The following is a 17,250-nucleotide window of genomic DNA, read 5'->3' on the forward strand; positions in this document are numbered from 1 at the left end:
ATTCTACCTGATAACCAGTCCTTCAAAGTTGTGGGCAGCCGCCAAAATGTCCTCTTAATTTTGCTAGTAAAATGCAATATGTAGCAAGAAAAACAGGTGGTGTAGAGTCCGGGTCACTACACCACCCTCCCCACTTGATGAAGACAGTGAGAGCCCCGCTCCCGTGCGTCCCCCTCAGTCACTCAGTCTGGTTGTGGGCTCCCCGAAGCTCCGCGTCCTTCTCGCTCGCTGTCGCCGCTGCCGAGAGACGCGCACCGAGAGCGGCGTTATTAGTCGGACCGAGCAGAAGAGCAACAGCTTCAGTGACACCAAATATGACTTCATCACTGTTGTAAATGATGTCTCTGTTTTCACCTGTTCTGAGATTCATCTCTGAGCTCTCACAGTAACTGTGTTGTGTGTTTAATAAGAAAGTGTTAGGTCAGTCTAATGCCCCCTGTTGACAGTCTGAGGAATCAGATTCAAAGAAATATTTCCAAAATGGCCGTCGAAGCTGCTCAACGCTGCAGCCACATCACATGTTTTCAGTCCCGGCTTATAAATAAACATTTTTTTCCCAAGATATGGACGCATGCCACTGGGTGACCTTTTATTACATCTGTTTTCCCTTTTTTGTGCCTCAACCCCTCCCCCCAAAAAGCCTGTATTATTATGTAAAATTATGCTTATGAAAACATAAGTTTGCCCCTCTGATGCATTCACCTTCACCTGGATGACTCGGCTACACGTTCCCCCACAGTGGGTGAGAGACGGCTGTGATTGAAGCCAGGTGTGCACCCACGTCCTGCCTGATAATGTTTCGGAACAGAATTCCTCAGCCAGATCATAACACTGCAGCCTTCAGGAATAAACGCTTAACTGTTGGGGCCTGGGAGGTTTTTTTGGTTTTTTTTCCTCGGATCAAATTAAGAAATCCTGATTGGAGATTTAAATATGGGAAAAACAAGGTTTGGGTTCCAATCTTCATTTGACTATTGGATATTATAGTCACAGTTGCTTTTCCATCAGCAGGGCCGTTCATAAAGATTTCTGGGACCAGCTGCCATGTGGTGGCACAAAGAGGCCAGAATTAATAGTATCTCCAATAATGTTGCATCAAATAAATTAAATAGTCATTTTTTATCAGTCACCATTTACTGGAGGTTGATTAAAACCAGATGTTAAAAAAAAACACCTTTAAAATAATATGAAATTTAGTCCTTTTCAGTTTTGTCTACCCAAAATCTCCAAATTCATGTTTTATTTCTGAATTATTTATTCCCCCTGATTTTTTTTTTTACTGTTTTAAGATTTGACCTTTATTTTATGTTTCTCAAAATTTTTACCCAATGCAAACAATTAATCAAAATTATGAATTCAGACTGAGAATAATGAGAGAAAATATGCACCTTGAATAAAGTAAATTCTTTGAATTATTCCAATCTACAATTATGTGAACTCATTTTTATGTTTAATTACCACACTGTGAACATTAAAGAAGACAAGAAAATAATATTTCAAAACAGAAAAAAAATATTCTTGGGGCGATTGCAGTATTAATGAAAGAAGTAATCAATCATAAATCTCGAAGGGAAAATATTTGTCCTATTGTCAAATGTCCATATTCGTCAGGCATGTTGTTGCCCTGTGGGGGCAGTTGTGGGAGGGTGGTGGTGGTCTCCCCATGTTCCTTTTGATGATTGCTGGTAGTATTACAGTATAAAAAGTGCTCTGCCATTGGTTGGATGGGCTGGACTGCCTACTGTGACAGAGTATGGCTCTATACCCAAAAGGAAGCCAGTCGTGCGTCTCTAAGCAGAAAAGAGGGCAAAAAAAAGAAAAAGACTAGGGAGAAAAAGGGTGGATATCAGACAACTTCCTTCCCTTTTGGGTGACGTAGCCCAACCGTTTTTGGTGGTTAAAAACGTGAAATGAAAAAAGACCTTAACTTATTCCTGCCGGGCAGTAAGCCGACAGTCCGTGTGCGTGATCGGTGTTGCTGAGTCCGGGTCAGCGCGGATGCGGAGCTCCATGTCGGGTTTTTAGAGGAGTCCGGCGCCCAGACGGGCTCTCGCTGTCAGGCTGCTCTCTCCGCCGCACTCGAGCGACCGAAGCGCCGCGTCGCTCCGCGCCGCCGCCGCCGCCGCCGCCGCTGCTCCCCTCCAACTATCTGAACACAGGACGGGGGATCCTCTCCAGTCCGAGCCGCTGAAACTTGTCCCGGTCAGTCTCATCCAAGGAGATCTTGAGTTCTGAGTGGAGAATCTTCTCCACCACCCCCCACCCCCCATCCCTTCCACCCCCCACCCACCACCACTCACTACACCACCCTCCCCACTTGATGAAGACAGTGAGAGCCCCGCTCCCGTGCGTCCCCCTCAGTCACTCAGTCTGGTTGTGGGCTCCCCGAAGCTCCGCGTCCTTCTCGCTCGCTGTCGCCGCTGCCGAGAGACGCGCACCGGAGAGCGGCGTTATTAGTCGGACCGAGCAGAAGAGCAACAGCTTCACCATGGAAGTGTGTGTCCTGCGCGGGGGTGCGCACGGGCTGATAGCGGGACCGGTCGCCTGATAACCAGCCTTCTGTCCCAGATCAGGAGAGCATGTCTCACGGCTGCAGGAGGTTCGCTGCAGAGGACTTCCAGCCCGACCGTCGTGCAAAAAACTGACATTAAAAATATTCTTCTTTCTCCAAGTCACATCTCTGCTTGACTTCAAACAGCCCGATTTGCGTCACTGCTTCTCCACAAAGGTAAGTGGAGCTTTTTCTTTTATTTTCTTTCCATTGTAACATGAAATCAAACCCTAAAGGGGTGCGCGGACAAGCGTGGCAACTTTTCTTTATTTTCTTTGTTTCTCCAGATCTCGGATTTGCTTTAGAGGGCACAGGCGGACTCAAGTGCGCACTTAAAAAATAAAACTGAGGTTTTTTAGAGGGTAAAAAAAAACCACTTTAAATGTATTTTGTAGTGAAATATCAAAACCTAAAGCGATGCCTCGAAAGTTTTGATTTGGCATAAACCATAAAAAAGTAGTACCACTGAATTTAGCCAGAAGCAGCAAAGCTCAATTTAACTGGAATGTGTGTTTCCAGATTTGATGTGGAGTTGTTAGAGGTGCTGGTCATCGAGGTTCTTTGAAATCCACTGGTTTAAATGGTGATTTATGCTGGGAGCTGTGACCTGAGGAGCGATGTTGGTGTGATTCCTGAGACCATTCACTGGCTAATCCATTATAATTGGGACTTGTGCTGTTGGTCGGGACAAAAGAATAAGAAAAGAAAAGGGGGGGAAATGCCGAAATAGTCAAGCTTCAGCTTCCACTGTAATAATGTAGAGTTGGCCTTTGATGGAGAAATCAGCATTAGTGTGTGTGTGTGTGTGTGTGTGTGTGTGTGTGTGTGTGTGTGTTTGCATGCATTTATGTGTGTGGGAAACGTGCACAAAAGTAGACGGGTTTGGTTGTTTGTACTTGTAACGTGGTTGGCACAGAGTGGCAGTAAAATTAGATCCTCTTACTGCACATTTATTATTCAGGCCGAGTGTTTGAACGCGTCTCGTCAACCATGCGTTAAAGCGCAACAAGCGCGCACATCGCGCCGCTCCTGTGCTCTCCCGGCCCGGGCAGAGCTGCGCGGCGCGGCGGGCGAAGCCTGGAACTCGGGCTACAATCGGCGATCGATCACTGGTTGTGATAAATTTATCCTCACGCTTCACCTGAGCTTCACCGCTGCCGCGCCTTTGCGCATCTGTTCTCATAAAATAAACGCTGTTACAAATTCCTGCCTGGATCAGAGTCCGCGAACGCGTCTCCCTCCTCTAACTGACATTTGTTGCGTTTAAATGATGGAGGTTTGAATGGGCTGAGCATTGTCTGATGCTGAGGCTGCGGGTGATAAAAATGCAAATAATCAAACACATTTAAATTGGCTCCATCGCTGTCCCATCATACACGACAATGGCGCGTTCAGGTCCCCTATGAGCGGGGTGCACTTGCTGATAAACACTGAATTTTCTGTAATGAGCAAACACACACTTTCATCATTCTCTAGGAGCTGCAGCCTTGTGTCCAAGCTCTCAATTCTGGTTGGCGCATAAAAAAAAGAAAAAAAGTTGGAATTATTACAAGTACAAATTCCAGCTGTTTGAAAGGAGTGTATTAGCATATCAAAGTGGTCAGGAGCCTTCCACCATTCAAGGAGCCGTATATTTTTCTCTTCCTCTGTGTTTTTGGCTAAACCTGAAAGGCTCGGGGAAACTGAAAGACTTGTGTGCACTCCCCCCATTCCTTGTAAGCGGCTCCACATCCCGTGTAGAACATCATCTGGTTTTCACAGGAAAGCAACTCTTTAACGCGCACCTTTGCTATGTTTTTAATTAAATAGCCTAGAGAGGATTAAATATATATATATATTCTCTTTTTCTCCCTTCAAAAAAACCCTGAATTCGGATGAAAGAAGGGAACCATCTTCTCGGCTGTGTCAGCTCCAGTGTTCTATTATCATTTTCTTTTTCTTCCCACCTTTTTTCCAGGGCTGTTTTCTCATTTTGTCTCATAGTGCCAGTGTGTTCGGCTTCAAAGAAGCATGGCGGCTCTTGATACGGCGGTGCACCGCTGCCCGTTGTGTCTTCTGGCAGATCAGTGCAGCCCAGCACGCTCAGGGTTTGAGCGCCTACATTTCCTCCAACTCCTCGGGCTCGTAATTCTCACAATAAGTGAGCCGGGCAGGGCGGGCGCGAAGGAAAACGCCTGATTTGTTGACACGATGGGCCGCTGCTTCGGCTCCTGCTCGTCCACATCAGACACTTGATAGGGACATTAAACGCGGCGTGGTGCAGCTTTCAGGGCCCCCCCTCAAGTTTTTTAAAATTCTACGAACACACCAGGCACGTCCTCTCCTCCTCTGTGGAGTGACGGTGGCCACGGTTCCTCTTCTGGTGTCTCTCGCTCTGACTGGAGTCTTTGTCTGAGCGCCGACGGACGAGTCCATGGTGGGTTTAAAGGTCGTGGCTAATTCCTTGGTCTTCTGTTACCGCGGCTATCGTCGAACTGATCCCACTATTTGCCCGTTTCCCAACTCCGGCCGCGTTAAAATTGCTGCTAAGGGGGGAAAAAATCTGCGTTTCAGTAGAAATGTCGTTTATATTTACGACCCATCACTTGACTGGAATGTAAACGGTGAGGTCAGACTTTATTTTTTCCTATGCTAGAGCTGCTACGTGAGGCCGCGCTGTGGCGATAACTGCTCGCCATTAGCAGCATGAAACAAGGCCGCAAAGGCGCGTTACGGCCCCCTTTTAAAGCTGATTTTATTTTACGATCAGCAATCAGCGAAATGTTGGGCGCCGCCGCGTGGCCCACCCCGCCGTTCTGGAGAAAGGTTCCACTTGCTATAAAGGCCTCTAGACTGGGGGGGGCTGAAAATGGCAGGTGAAACTTTCCGCCTGCCTGAATAATTTCCAAATGTAACGTCGGCAAGGACAGCGACGCAGGAACGTGAGAGCCGCCTGAAAGGCCGGAGGCTAGAAGCAACGCAGATATTAGCCGATGGCTGTCAGAGGATCACGGATCAGCTCCTCGGCAGCGTCTCTGAGCTCATCTGGCGCCTTCTATTCTTCACGTGGCTCTTTTTGTGTCGCAGGAAGAGGAAGGTTCAAGTAGCAACCGTGAAAACGACCGGGAACAGCGATCTGGGTTTTCAATCGCAGCTTCTGCTTATTACGCCATCTTTGAAAGGGACGGTGCGTGCTGGTGTGTGTTCTCGCCACGTAAATGAGGGGAATGGATTTTTATAAGCACTGCAGTTAAAGGAAGAAAAAAAAAATCAATGTTACATTGCGAATTCACAGAAATTGCCAGTGCTACGAGTGGTTCTTATTCCTCGGATAATTGTGGAGATTAAAAAAGAAAGTGGAAAAATGTCATTTAAATTTTTAGCTTTGATGATAAAAGCAGGGTTTCTCACTTTGAGGTTTTTCATTTGGTTCTTTTAAGGAAACCTAAGTAAATAACACACACACACTCACACACACACACACACATACTGACCCCGCCCTCTCCTTGTGCCGTACGTGAACGGGACTCGTCCCTTATCTTTGTGCAGCTGCGAGACTATTTTGGAAAATATTCAATTTCTGTGACAGAGGAGAACCAGGAGGGAAAAGGCTCCCAGCAAACAGCAGTTATTGCTGCTGTTTGCCATAGCAGCCAAGAGCAAGGCCTGGCATGGGGGGGTGTCTGAGGACGTCTGCCAGGGGAAGCAGTAATGTCTCAGCTGGATTATAGAAGACAGCAGCACATTCACGCTTAAAGAGCCCTTTTCCCCCAAGATGGAGCTGTTATTTAAGGATGGTGAAGGAAAACACGTCAATTCCCCTCTTTCGGCTTCTGTTGTCCTTGACCCATTGAAACTGGAATCATTTTGACCCTTTGCATTTTTCTTCTGCTGCTGCTTGTTGTTTGATGTCTGAAGTCGGTGATGTGTTTTCCGTAACATAGCAAAGCTCTCGCGGTGAATTACCGTCACCCATGAAACGACCAGCTTTCATCGGCGCTAAACCGAAGATACAAATGGAGTCCGCGCAAAATCAAACTTGGGATTCTGCACTCGAACACGTCATCAAAGCGCGCTTTGATCTCTCAGCCTTATGTCATGTGACTGGTAGTTTGGGATGATCAAAGGCTGCGAACAGAAAAGTCAAAGAAAATGCGAGCGGAGCAGATGATCTGCTGTTTAAAGCAGCGTCCACTTGGACCAGATCCAGACAGACGCTCCATCGAATAACTGCGCAAAGCGCGCACGTTCTCGCCCGTTGCGCACGTCAGCCTGTCTGGTCTGGTTTGGACGTGGGAGGTTGGATAAACGCTATTTTATTGTACAGTATTTAGTTGGGCCGTGTGGAAGCTTTGTTCTCGCAGTTTGGCTGCCAAGTCAGATGGAGTCGAGCGTCTGGTCTGGGAGTTTCAGATGAATATCACAGGCATGCTAAGTTGCTAAAAACTAAGCTAATCAACAGAATAACTGTCTGTTCACTTGCTACCGTGCCAGAGACATCAAACGCGGAGCGGCCCGCAAAAAAACAATCAAATTATCTTTTAATGATTGCTCACGCTGACAGATACGCGGGGACGCGTCGGGTTTGTTTGGAGGAGGACGTTTGTGGACTCTGGAGAAAATTCTTCCATTATCCGCGCAGATATCCATCATCATTTGGAATGAAAACAATTTTACCTTTACGTTGTGGTTCTCTGGCTTTGAAGAGAACATTCAGTCCAGCATTATTCTATTATTGTGCCGCAGTTAATCACGAATCCTGCTGCTTTTATCTCCGCGCCATGTGTGGTCCACAAAAAAAAACAAAAAAAACCCTTGTTCCTTCACAGGCTGAAGTTTTGGTGCGGACATTTGCTCCCCTCCCTCCCGTCTTGCTCTGCATAGATAATGTCTCTGCAAATGATTTAACCGCCCTCGTCGAGGCACCTTCCAGTAATTGAACAAGCAGAAGACTGGGTTCTTTACAGGAAAACAATGGTCATATCGTCTCAGATCTTCCTCTCCGAGACTCGCCCAACTGCCCACCCAGGATTGGACTATGAGGACCGCTTTAATGGTTTTGAGCTGAAGAAAGGAATCAGGTTAGCTTTGTCTTTAAGAAACGAAACAATACGAAACGATAAGTACAGAAGTGATTTTAAAGATGCTGGCGCCTTTCTGTGGGCACGGTTAGCAGAATGTCTTGCACGACTGGCACACGTCTTGCTGTATCCACCAGGGGGGTAAAGTGCTGCCTCGGGGTGCCGTTTGCTTGACTTGTCAAGCATCTAAAAGAGGCTTGCTAATAATTAAGGATAAATCGGTTTGGACAGAAATGCTGCCAGCGCTGCAAAATGTGCAGCAATTATACAAACTACTACAATAATGTTTCGGTTGCGATGTTAATAAGAAATAACTGGCTCAATAACGAAATGTTCTGTTCTGTGCTCGAGACAGCCTGACATGAGATCTCAGCTTGTTGCTTCAGGTGGGAATGTGGTTTGTGTCTACACGGCGGAGCAGGAGCCAGCTCTGATTGTGTTTTTGTTCGGCAGAATTGACCTTGTGTGTCAGAGCGAGGTTTTCTACGCCTTGTTTCATACGGAGCACCATTCCGGCGAATTGGCCTTAGGAGCCACTCTTGACAGAGATGCATTGTTTCAGGCGGCCAATAAAGCGGCACACTGAGTGGATACATCTGTGGACCTCATCCCGACTACTGTGCGGTGCTAGCAACAACACGGCAACTGTCACCGCTGCACCTGCTCCGCGCGGAGCCTTTTCCCCCTTCGGCGCCCACGGAGACTGCATCACTCCGCTCCCTGACAAGCCGTAGGCGCCGAGGCCCAGCTCAGGTCAGCCGGGAAGAGGGGGAAAAAAAACGTGATAACAGGATAAAAAAAATGTCAGACCTTAAAAAGAAACGTTAAAATTCCTGCCCAGGGGGATTTTGGGAGCTCGGGTCTGGCATTGCAGATGGGTTCAAAAGTAGAACCTGATGTATGTATTTGTCCGGCCGCACTGACAGCGTGCCAGCAGGTTGTCTCCTCCTAATATTGTGAATGATGAGCAGAGATAAACGGAGCCGGCTCCTCTGGGCACTCAGGCCGACCCTGCTCGTGTATTCAGGCCATTCAGAAGTTGATCTGATCAGCTAAGAAGAGATTCTGGAGCATTAAAGGATTTTACTTCTCGTGGGCTCGCGGCCGCTGCCGAAAGTGATGGGGCGGATGGAGCAGCCGGTTCTATTGGGTTAGAGCGGATGCTGAAAAAGGGTTGTTGGGGGGGAAACAAAAGCGGCGCAACGTGGCCGCGTTCCTGCCCAACTCGACTCGGGGGCACGAAAAGCAAAGCAGAGGCGGGAGGCGCGGGGCTGAGCGAGGCGAGTGCAGCTAGCCTGGGATTAACGCAGGGGAAGATTGAGCGACTGCGGCCGCTGACGGCTCTTCGCAGCCTGGATTGTACAGCTGTGCCAAGCCTGGCATCCACCTCTCCCTGCTGGATCCAACTCCTCCTCCGCTGCTGGGGCTTAGCTAATGAACATCTTAACTATGGCTGATAAGTAGAGCTCCCTGATCTATATGCACGTGTGTGTGTGTGTGTGTGTGTGTGTGTGTGGTGTGTGTGTGTGTGTGTGGATGGAGACGTCCTATTATTTATGTATGCCCAATGAAAATCTGACACCTTAATGCATCTTTGTATTTGATATTTTTGGCATTTGCGCAGGACAGATACATACACGGCCTGCCATATAATAATAATTCATCACACCTCCCTCCAAATGAGGTGTTAGGCAGTTCCGCTGGTGTGAATTCTGCTGTAAATCACACATGCCTGGGACGCCTTATCCATTAGATCGACTTGTTTTCACGTTAAGGAAGAAGGGGGGGGGGGGGGTGGGGGGGGGGTGACAGCGGCACATAAAGCTCTTTATCAGTAAATATCAATAACTGATTTTTTTCTCCTTTCAGCCAATCAGTCTTATTCTTAGAGAGGCCTATAAAAGCCACCGGTTTAGTGGTGAGAAAAGGCGCAGGTTTACGCCTACTAGTAGGAAGCTGGAATACCAGGATACCAGGTTAAAGGAACATAAACTTCCTTTTTGGGGTTAGTTGGGTATTTGCACGGTGTTGAGTGGAGCAAATGATTGCAAGGTTAAATGCAGCCCAGCCATAAGGAGCTGGCCTAATGCATAGATCCTCGAATACGGCGCCTGGCAGTGGGCGCCGCGGTTATAGCTTCAGCATCGTCATGCGATGAGTGCTCCTCTTAGGTCGTTGACGAAAATTTCGGCAGCGGTAGTGGGAAGGGGGGGGGGGGGGGCTGTAAAGAGGACGGTCAAATGTGTAACGGGATGAAAAAAGCTGCCGTGGGTTTTTTGTTTTTTTTTTTTCTTTCTTTTTTGTCATTGCAGCGGTGCCGGTAGCATTTATCACCCTGAGCTGATTGCTCCTGAACGTGGAGCGAGCTGAGGGGACGCGGCTCCCGCAGCCATTACCATCAGAAACAGGTCCACTAGTGCCTCGCGTGGGCGAAGAGCTGCAGCTCAGAGAGGCCAGGACCTGCCTAAAGGATGGAAAAGATTGTCATTGCCTGCCTGTTAATATCCACTCTGTTTGTGGATGGTGGTGGTGGGGGTATTTGAGATATTTTGGCAGGAGTTAAAAATACCTGCCCACGATGAACCCCCGGGAGGGACGCCTTTAAACGGCGGCGTCCGAATATCGACACCCAAAACTGAGATCATCAGCTGGAGATGATGTTCTCAGGATGTAGCAGACGCCGCGACGCCCACGCGCACTCTCGCTCCTGCCAGAGAGGGCAGCGTTCTCACCTGAGAAAGGCTCCTGTGCATAATAAAGGCTGAGCAGAGGAAGGTGGGGGGCACACACACTGATACAGCTATCAGCGGAGGTTCAGAAATATTCTGGAAACAGAGATGGCCTCACTGCCGCACTACACTTTAACAAAAGTTCAAAATTTTGGCGCCGAGTCGGAGTTGTGTAATGAGGCCGTTATAATGCGAGTCACACAACTGGAGCGTGCGACAATAGCCCCAAACACAGGCGCTAAATGATGCCGGGAAGGACGCTATTTATAGGACAGACAGGCCTTTTCTTTGATTAGTTTGAAAAAAGGCCTTGGTATCTCCGTATGAGCTGCATTTCTAAATGCGACCCATGCATGACTCAGCTTTTCCTGCACATCTTTCTAGAATGAAGCGATCGATAACGTTGTAGTCTATCAATTTTTATCAATGCGAGAAATGTTTCCTTGCATGCGGCTTCATGAATTATGTGGCCCTAGGTTCAAAGGTGCGATTGCCCCCCCCTCTCTTATTGTAAGACAAATTGGGTAATCTTAGAGTTTGTTCGTGACTCTGGCCTTTGGTATTCAGAGCAGGTGGGACTTATGACAGGCAGATCATTTCCTGGAGTGATTCTTTCTTCACAGCCAGCCTGACAGCCTCCTGTTTTTCCTGTATTTTCTGCAGCTTTCTGTCTCTTCGTGTCTCCAGATTCCCCCGACTTTGGACCCCCCCAACCGTGTTTGGTTATCGCCAAAGAGCAAACACAAATTAAACACACACAAGGTGCAGAGGCGCTGATTGCGGCACATCCTGTCCTGCTGTTGGTGGCGGTGGGCGATAAAATGAGCCATTTACATATTTTTTAAAAAAAAGATCTTTTTTCTTATCCATGCCAGGTAGGGCAGAGCACATCCCTCACAAGCGGCCATTTGTCCTGAAACAAACCCGTTTTTAATCTCGTAATGTAGTCCCTTACACACACTGGTGAAACCCCTCTGGGCACCTTTTGTTTTTGCTGTAGCATCAAAATTAGCTCTGATATTTTACCAGCACCGAGCGGCACTTGAGTGTCACTTGCTGTTACAGTAGCTGGTGGGTGTCGTAATAGGCGTGAATGCTGAGTAATGCTTCCGTTAGCTGCTGTAGCCTGCTGCTAACTGCTTTGAGTTGCTCCAAAACTCTGGTGGGTGACACGCTAGATAACACGTTATGGAGTTGTGGCCTGACTACCTTTGCATACTAACTGGCTCTTCTTGCACACAGGGGCTGTAGCAATGCAGCAACCAAGCAGCATCAAAAAAATTGCAAAGGAATAAAATAAATCAGGTGCACTGTCTGTATAGTTCCTAAAATCTCCATGGGGTATCGGTGGTTTTGGTCCCTTTTATTTGTATCGAGTCTACATTGAGAAATATCCTGTTCTTTGTTTTACCTCCTTGTTTTATGTATGCAACTCTGCATATGGACTGACAATTGTTACCCCCAGTTTGGTCTAAGAGGTGACCCCTACATGACTTATGCAGGCACAGCAGGGAAGTAACGGCCCAGGTGGATTGGTCGATTCACTCACTTCCTTATTTAAACTGAAACTTCTCTCACATAAAAGAAAACCCTCCCGAAAACACCCTTCTCTCTCTCTCTCTGGGTTCGTGTGCATGTGTATTTCTGTGTGTGTGTGTGTGTGTGTGTGGGGGGGGGGAGCTCATTCTCATCTCAAAGAGGCTGAACCGTTGTGCTGCGAGCTGGTAGGAATGAGATCCTTATGGCACCTTAGTTATTAAGAGAGGGGTGGAATGAGCTAGTCCGAGCTTGTTTGCATCACAATCCCACACAAGGTGCCGATGTTATGCTAATGAGCAGCGTGTAGAAGGCTCAGCCCCAAAACCGTCCTCTCTCTTTCACCGAGCCGGGTGAGGCCAAGGAGGAGTGACACTGAAACTTAATGATGTCGCCTGAAAATCCAGAGACACTCAAACAGCTCTATCTTTTCAGCGGCCCTGGATTAATGTGACATTTAGATACTGGCTGTTTTTGTCCCCTTCCCTCCCTCCTGTCCCTTGTAGGTTTAATTACCAGCAGTCAGAGACGTGTTTGCTTTAAAATCCAGCATTCTTCTGGTCAAACTAAGAGTTTCAGGGAGGCTCAGACTTGGGGTTGACGAGTGACGACACCCTGATGTTCCTGATGTTGTTCCATGTTTCAGGTTGAGACAAGCTTGCTACCCCCCCTCCGTCATCCTTTTTAGATTGAAAGTAGATCCGGCGGCACTGGGATAAAGTCGGCCTGGATGAATCCCACTTGTCGAGATTATACGCATCTGCAGCCTTGGTTTTATTTTTTCCACCAGGAGGCTGAGTCGTCCTTTATTTTGGCTGTGATTGTTATTCCTCCGAGACGCAAACGGGTTAAGAGCCTCAATTAGCCGCCAAGCGGAGGTGCACCAGTGTCTCTAATAGGGAAAATGATCATCCTTCAAATAGCAAAATCCGCTGTTCCAGAAATAGACGGAAAATGGGATCCTGTTGATGCAGAGTTCTGGAAAAACATGTGAAGTTCAGGTGAATCCGGGTCTGTTTGGAACGCTTAACAAAGCAAAGCAAGGAAATGAGCTTCCTTTGACTCACACATTCATCCGCCCCAACACACACTGATTCAGGATCAGTGTGTGCCCCTCATCTTCTCTGTTACCTTCCGTGTTCTGTGTTGCCCGCCTCCCCCCCGCCGCCTAAAAAATTAATCATCCCTGTTTAATAACGGCCGCCGATCACGGTGCATTATTGATGCTGAAGGTCCTTAATAGAAGGTTGGTGCGGGGGTTTTTCAACCATTCAGCTGTTCATTTCGAGAGGGGGGGGGGGTGATGGGTGGAGGGTCACAAAAGCCGCTTACTGGTGCATGTCGAAGTAAATGCAGCAGCCTCTAATCACGCTCCGAAAACATTTGGCTTCTGACGGGCGCTCGGTCCCTTTCAGGCCAAAAAAGGATGTGAAATGCATGATTCCAAAATATTACTTTTGTCATGTAGCAAAGCAAAAGAGACAAATCTTAACTGTTACTTTTCTGTATAGTTGTTTGCATTTTAGGTCAAACTTTGTGAAAAATTCCGCACCTTGGGTAGTAAAAATGAGGAGCCGAGGCCACGGCAGATCAAACCCCCGGTTTGATTTCACCCGTCACGGTAAACTGGATCACGCAGCAGATATTTCTTTTATCGTGTCCTCATTTATTCTCCGAGTGAAAGTATTTGTGTGCACAAACTAATTGGATTGGGATTCAGGACTGGGGAGAGCGAGCACATCCCGCGTTGCATGCAGTCGGCGTGTTCCAAGGTGAACCGCGTCATGTCAAGGACTCCGGACTTGATTGGCAAGCGCTATCGGTGTGATAGTGCCCATATAATGGCAGGTCTCCACTTCCAGACCTTTCTATTTATCTCGCCGTATTAATGTCAGCCTATTAATTCCTAAGCGGTGGAAAAATTTGGCAAAGACCCCGTTTAACGGCCCAGGCCGGACCGTTCTTATCTCGGCGGACCTGAAAGGAATTGTTTCGCGCTATCGGCGGGCGGAAATGACATTTTGAAATTTCATTTGAGATAATCCACTTCACTGTCCAGTAAAACATCAAACTTACAACTGAGGAATATGCGGGGGTCCGGCATTAAAAGTTCCTACTGCAGGTGAAGGCATCTCTCAACGCTAATCGGATTTTTGTTGCATTGCAAAAGTGATTACGAGGATTGGGAGTTAATATACCTCCTGGCGGAAGGCCAGGTACCGTAAAGACAGAAATCACATGGGGGGGGATAAAACATGTTGACATTTTTAAATCCGCGGATGTGCGCCGATAAAACATCTCGTTAAAAAGACACCCGGACACCTTTCTCTGCGCTCCCGTTTCTGTCCCCGTAAATGTGTTGATTAGAGGTTCTGCTCGGGATCGCCTCCTCTGGTCGCCATATGTCTTGACCGTAGGGGAGCGCAGCTATCGATTAATTGGGTGTCCCATAAAAATGATGGGTGGGAGCCCGGCGAGCGATTCGCTCCTGTAGCAGCATCACTTGCCTTAGAGGGAGGTGGAGACTCTTTTAACCTGACAAAATATTGTTTTTCCTTTGTTATATAACGTTTTTTTTAATGATTATATAAGCGATCACCAGTGTCCTTCCCACAAACACCGCTCTACCCCCCTTCCCCCTCCCTGAGCAGAGGAGCAGTCCTGTTGTGCAGCATTTGACCGGGATTTTTGGGTGGGGGGGGGGCTCTTGTCAGGGTCAGGGCTCGGGTTTTGGGGCAGGAACAGTCACACGGCGTTTGGTCGGGTGTCATTCAGCTCCCCCGGCCCCACCCTCCCTCACGGCCCCGGCGCTGCGCTCAATCATTCCCCCAACCGTGGGGTCAGTCTGATTCCACGCTGGCCCATATCTGACTCAGTGGGGGCTCCAGACTCATCCCGTCGGCGGCCCAATCTGTCCCCTCTGGAGTGCGAATTTTCTGATTTATGCTTGCAAATTGCACATCTTCAGCGGTGCCGTTTCTGTCGGGAATATATTTCCCGTGCAGCTGACGCCGAGCGTCCTGAGCCCGTCCCCCAGGTACTCCACTATTATCCAATAGAGATAAGAGCTTCCTATATGAATCCATGTGTCAGGGCGCTTTTGGGAAAACCATATAGAAACCAACTGTGGACCCCCACCCCTCCCCATTAAACCTGGATGTGTCCAGATTTCCTCATCACATCTGTCCTGTCCTCTCCTTCCTTGTGATGTTCCCTCACAATTAACATCCAAACTCTTTCTTGCAGTTTACTGAAAACTCGGGGGCTAATTCAGGGGTCAAGCAAGACTTGCAAGCTGTCAATCTTTCATTGTAACTAGAGTCTCTCCCCCTCCCCTCCTTGTGCACCCGGGTCCTTTATTCTCCCCTCTGCCCCCCCACCCCCACCCCCCACTTCTCCCAGACCTCGTTTATCCAATGGCCCGGCTCTTCTTCTATTCTCCTGTGGCCCTCTAACAGCCAGCGAGGGACAAACGGGACCTTTGTCTGCATTCTTTCACATCTGTCTCTTGTTTTCAGACCTCCAGTGAATTCAAATTTTAAACTGTCGTTTTCAATCACCCCCCCCCCCCCTTCCCCCTCCTCCCCCCTAATAATCCCCAGTGATTAAAAAAAAAAATCCTGATCTATTACAATTGTAGAATTAATATTGGACATTTCTGTGGGAAGGAATGGAAATATTCATATCTGACAGAAAAAACTGATGAAAAAAATATGAAAAACTTCCATCGACCTCAGAAACAATCAGACGTGAAGCAATTTTAAAAAAACAATGTTGTAGTATACTAGTGCTTTTATTTAGTTATGCTTAATGTGAGCTGGCTGACACTATTTCTTTTACAATATCTTGCGAGCTAGCTGCTTGCTCATCAGGGTGTGGGGGGGCGGGGGGTTAGGGTTAGGCCATATTTCTTTTATCATACAAGAATGTGGGCTACTGTTGGATGTAGCATGCAGTTTGAGGAGGGTCTTGCATATTTCTATTGGAAAATGCTCGAACGCTTCCTCAAATTTAGTTTTTTTCCCCTGCCCTCTGCTTTGAACCCAACGAACATTCCCGGCAGGGTTAAAATTTAAAGTCATGTTACAGAATATCTTATTTTGATGCGGTCGGCAGCTTGGAGGGAGACCAGTTTAGCAGGAGCTGCGCAATCAGGCGCAAACGTTGGTTTAGTTTTAACTTTTCTCCTGATCTCACTTGTGAAACCATTAACTTTTGTTCCCGCAGAGCTGCCGTTCACCATTTCAGTCACTCAATTGTCAGTTATAAAGCGTTTTGTTATATCGCGACTCAGGCGAGAGCACATATGCTGGGAGCCTAAGGGCCCACGCCCCTGTGGCTTCCCCATTTCTCTGAGTGCTTCAACATCTGTCTGCGGTGACGTTGCTATTTAGCGAAAACAGTGTGACGCCTGTTGACAATGTTGGCAATCTGTGCTCAATAATCATAGAAAATTGCTTCTGATCGTTTTGTCTCGCGAGTTTGAAGCCCCGCCCCTGTCGACGAGGATACTCTCACACAAGGAAAAGTTCAATCCAAGCCAAACGTCTCGTTTTTTTCCCTTCTTCCTGTGTTTGCTGTGAAAATCCTGCCCAACTCGAGAGCCATTTAAAAATGAAAACAGCTAAGGTGGGGCCGCTATTTCTAGTTGTGAGGCAGGATGAGAGCGGCGGCCCCCTGCCGAGAGGGGAAACCTCAGCACGTTTAATGAGGAGAACGGCAGTCAGGCAGTCTTCCTCCAGTCTGCGCCTTTGGTGTCTCAGCATGATTCCCAGCATGATACAAAATATATTAAAGTATAGGACCGTTATCATCGGTTTGCAGAATGCCCGTCTCCGTGTACGAGGGACCTACCATCGGAATTTTTCCGTGGTAGGGGGTCTCATCTGCCTCGGAGGCAAAACAGTTTAAAGGCGTGTTGTCTTTGTACTCACTGTCTTACAGACTGTCTTCTTTTTATGCTAAGCTACGATGACAGCCGGGCAAGAATAATCGTGTTGATTCAGCACTGTTATGTCAGACTTATAATTTTCTGTTTACATATGTAAACACAAGCACCCGCGGAGGTTTTTGGCCTGGCCCAGATGTACTGTAATTCCCGGTCTTCTGAGATGTCCCGCATTTAATTTGTAAAAGGGAAGAAAACCAGTCATGGGCCTATATGGTGCAGCACTTAGCACAGGAAGTTTGATTCCAGCAAAATTCTTTGTGTGTTTTTGGGTACTCTGGTCCACAAACATACCACTAAAATGTGTAATGTGCCAGCCTGGTGACCTATCCAGGTAGATTCCAGCACTTCCTGTGACCAGAAAAAGCAACAGCTACCAGAAGCCAAACAGATGGATATAATCTTTCTTGATATATTAGGCAGACA

The 17,250-nt window shown here is 47.7% G+C and overlaps 1 protein-coding gene across 30 annotated transcripts in view; it reads left to right on the forward strand.

The window, feature by feature from the left end:
* The first annotated feature begins 1,771 nt into the window (after positions 1-1,771).
* The window catches only part of adgrl2a (adhesion G protein-coupled receptor L2a), a 76,986-nt gene continuing 61,507 nt past the window's right edge, over positions 1,772-17,250 (forward strand). For 9 of the 30 annotated variants that reach the window (XM_057037879.1, XM_057037883.1, XM_057037895.1 and 6 more), the window contains exon 1: positions 1,774-2,728. The gene's annotated coding sequence lies outside the window, so the exon portion shown is untranslated. Of the gene's footprint in view, positions 2,729-7,591; positions 7,612-17,250 lie in introns of those variants that run through there. The other 21 variants (XM_057037898.1, XM_057037900.1, XM_057037889.1 and 18 more) reach the window with 6 other exon arrangements.

This window comes from Takifugu flavidus, chromosome 7, assembly GCF_003711565.1.
Source record: "Takifugu flavidus isolate HTHZ2018 chromosome 7, ASM371156v2, whole genome shotgun sequence".
NCBI lineage: Eukaryota > Metazoa > Chordata > Actinopteri > Tetraodontiformes > Tetraodontidae > Takifugu > Takifugu flavidus.